At 46.7% G+C, this 3,825-nt stretch overlaps 1 pseudogene; it reads right to left on the reverse strand.

The window, feature by feature from the left end:
* Positions 1-3,057: 3,057 nt before the first annotated feature.
* LOC101983421 overlaps positions 3,058-3,825 on the reverse strand; it is a 3,447-nt pseudogene continuing 2,679 nt past the window's right edge.

Genomic DNA, 3,825 nt, shown 5'->3' on the forward strand with positions numbered 1-3,825 from the left:
CTACAAGAGCTAGTTCCAGGACAGCTAGGACTGTTACACAGAGAAACCCTGTTTCAAAAAACAAACAAAAAGAAGCCAGAGGAGGGTAATAGGGCACCTGGAACTAGAGCTGTAGACAGTTGTAAGCCACCATACCATATGGGTGCTGGGAATTGAACCCAAGACCTCAGACTCTTAAACTGTGTTTTCTTTCTACAATAAAATCTCTCAGTTCTTTGCTTTGTCCCAACTGAATTCTTTCTTAGACACATGAGCGAGAGTGAGAGTCTAATTAGTGTTGTTTGCTTTCCTGTGGATGTAAGGCTGCCCACCGGAGTGTGGACAAACTACCAAGAGTCTCACCTGAAGAAAGCCAACTCTCCCCCTGCAGTGTTAGCATCTCTACCAGTGAAGTAATAAGAGCTGTGGGCTGTGTCCCGCCACCCAGCTAGCTTTACCCGAAATAATTACACGGACACTGTATTCATTTAAACGCTGCTTGGCTCTTTAGCTCTAGCCCTTTTCTCGGCTAACTCTCGCACCTGGACTAACCCATTTCCAATCATGTGTGTCGCACCCCAAGGTGCGCTTACCGGGAAGATTCTAGCCTATGTCCATCCTGGGTCGGAGCTTCATCGCGTGTGCCTCAGAGAGCAGAGCTCTCGCCTCTGCCCGCAGGAGTGGAGAGCATCATGTCTCTCTGAGGCGTCTGCCCCTGAGAGGAGAGCTGTCGAGTCTCTGAGCTCACTTCCTCTTCCTCCCAGCGTCTGCTCCTCCCACCTATGTTCTAACCTATCAGGGCAAGCAGCTTCTTTATTTAATTAACCAATGACCTTCCTCCATCATACCAGGAGTGGGGTCTGGTGAGCACATTCCCCATCCGTGCTGAGATACGGATGGGGCTGATCCTAGGCAGGTCTTGTGTAGACAAACGCAACTGTTGAGTGCTCATGACTGTAACCGCCTGTCGTGTCCAGAAGACACCATCTCACAGTAGCTCTCCCTAGTCTCTGACTCTTAGGGTCTCCCACGTTCCCATGACAGTGCCTGAGCCATGGGTGGAGGCCTTTGATACACATGTCCTGTTTGGGGTTGAGCGCACAACAGTTATTTATCCTTTACACTCTGATAATTTGTGGCTCTTTGTGCTCTGTCCATTGCAAAAAAGATTTTTTGAGGTAGTGTATGAGCTAGTCTCATTATTAGTGTGTGTGTGTGTGTGTGTGTGTGTGTGTGTGTGTGATGTAGATGCCTGAGGAGGTCAAGGATTGGGGTCCTCCTGGAAATGGCTGCTGTGAACCACCTGACACTGGGCTCCAATTTTCCTCAAGAGGTGTGTGTTCTTAACCACTAAGCTATCTCTCTAGCTCCTGGGGAAAAAAAAGAAAAACAAAAACAAAAGTTCAATTCATCGCCATTTATCAAACTGGAGTCACCAAGATCCAACTTGCAGTTATACAAACAACCACATGATGTCACCATGAGCTCAAAGTATTTTAGAGTAACAACCGGCAACCTGGATTGAAAAGAAAACAATAAATTTGACAAACATGGGAAATGATACTATCGGACTTGAAAGAACGCTCTCAGCTAACTGCATCTAGATTGACAGTTTGTGCTGGCAGTCCTGGTGAGGGCCTTATGCATGGGTCCAGAAATTGGAACAGACTACCCAACAATTTCTCACTGTGACAGCCTTGACATTTTGATACTTGGTTTCAGGGCCTTAGAAGGGGGAGGAAGGGGGACAGTGCTCTTGGTTCTGGCTGTCTGAAAGAGCCCCGTGTTGAGTAGCATGATTGCTACTGAGGGAAAGCACTCCTTTTTCCTGCTTTGAGTTGGAACTCCTAGAGCAGGGTGAGGCCTCTGCTAGGACCTGTCACAATATTGCCACCAAATATGCCAAATCAAAGTTTTAGAGGCCAGAAGATATAATAATAAAACCCGTGTTTCTTCAGCTATAACAAGTGCTGGGTAATAGGAAGGGAATGGTCCTGGAGCTATATTGTAACCACCAGCAGCGAGGAAAAGTATTCACATGGTCAACAGAACATTTCATCAGGAAAATCTGAGCACAAACAGCTTACAGTGACCCTCCATTGTCTGTCATTAAGGGAGTCAAGACAGAGACACTGGACAAAGCCTCGGGACAGGATACAGTGTGAATGAGATGGAGTAAAGCCAAGTGCTGCTGCTGCTTGGCTGGCTGGTCTTTTCTAGCAATGTGTGGAGTTCTCATGATGGCAGACCTCTGACTTATAGGGAACAGTTTTCTTTTCTCTATTTAGCCCAAGAGTATAAGTCTGACTCACCTCCTTCATCTTCTCCTTCCCTCCATTCTTCAGCCTATAAAAAGGACATCTTGGGGCATTTTATTATTATTATTAATTTAGAAATTGGATTTATGCATTTTATATGCAAATGTTTTGCCTGTATGTATGTATGTTATGTGCACCGTCTGTGTGCTTGGTGCCCCTCGAGAGCAGAAGATGGCATTGAATCCCTGGGAACTGGAGTTATGGATGGTTGTGAGCCATTATGTGGGTGCTAGGACTTATACCCAATTAAACCTAGATCTCTTCAAGAGCAACAAGTGTTGTTAGCCAATGAGCCATCTCTTCAGCTACCTTGCAATTATTTTCATTCTTTTCTCCCCCACCATGCAAAGCTTTTTTGTTTTGTTTTGTTTTTTGAGATAAGGTTTCTTTGTGTAACAATCCTTGGTGTCCTGGAACTTGCTCTGTAGACCAGGCTGGCCTTGAACTCACTGAGATCTGCCTGTCTCTGCCTCTCAAGTGCTCAGATTAAAGGGGTGCGCCACCACTGCCTGACCCAAAGTTTTTTGTTTTTTTGTTTTTTTTTTTTTTGTTTTTTGAGACAGGGTTTCTCTGTGGCTTTGGAGCCTGTCCTGGAACTAGCTCTTGTAGACCAGGCCGGCCTCGAACTCACAGAGATCCGCCTGTCTCTGCCTCCCAAGTGCTGGGATTAAAGGCATGCGCCAAAGTTTTTTAATAACAGTAAGATCCAAGGTTAGTTTTTGTAGCCAGGCTGACCTTCAGCCCCTGGGTGCGCAAACTTTCAGCACTCGGAACAGACATAGGGTTTGGTATGGCTTTGTGGTTCCTGGGCCTTGCCAAAGTGCCAACACATCTCTTAGCCCCAGTGAGGACTAGACAGGAGCACAGTGCCATGGCTTTCGGGAGACTCCAGGCCAGCTGATTGATGGTAGATCTTACCCCCAGCCTTGAGGATGCGACTTCAGTTGTCTGCTCATCCACAGTGCACACACCTTCAGCTTGGACACTTCCAGAATCCGCAGGTCGTCTGTGACTGTCCCCAACCACAGCTGTTTTGTTCTCTCAACAAAGCAGCTTCATCCTTTGGATTATTCGGGACAGGGACAGAGGTAGCCGGTTAGTGTGACCCATAAATAACCTTTTCAGTATCACTTGTTTGATGGAGGCGTTCATCTGGCCAGAAACCCGTGGGACTTCCCTAGCAGCCACAGGCAGATGTCCGCTCCTGGGCTCCTCGCGCCGAGCCTTTCAGTCCTTGTGGTCATGTCAGCTCCTATGGTGGTGCCTCCTACACGGAAAAGTTATTTAATTTTTTTAAGATGATACTTGCAATTTTCAGCTACTAATGGGGGAAGGTGGCATGCATACTAACTCTCATATAGGAAAGGTTAAAAAGTCAACCTGATTGTAAAATAGAATATAATAATAAATAGAAATTGAAAAGGAGCCGGGCAGTGGTGGCGCACGCCTTTAATCCCAGCACTCAGGAGGCAGAGGCAGGCGGATCTCTGTGAGTTCAAGACCAGCCTGGTCTACAGAGCTAGTTCCA

This window comes from Microtus ochrogaster, chromosome 7 (assembly GCF_000317375.1).
Source record: "Microtus ochrogaster isolate Prairie Vole_2 chromosome 7, MicOch1.0, whole genome shotgun sequence".
Lineage (NCBI taxonomy): Eukaryota > Metazoa > Chordata > Mammalia > Rodentia > Cricetidae > Microtus > Microtus ochrogaster.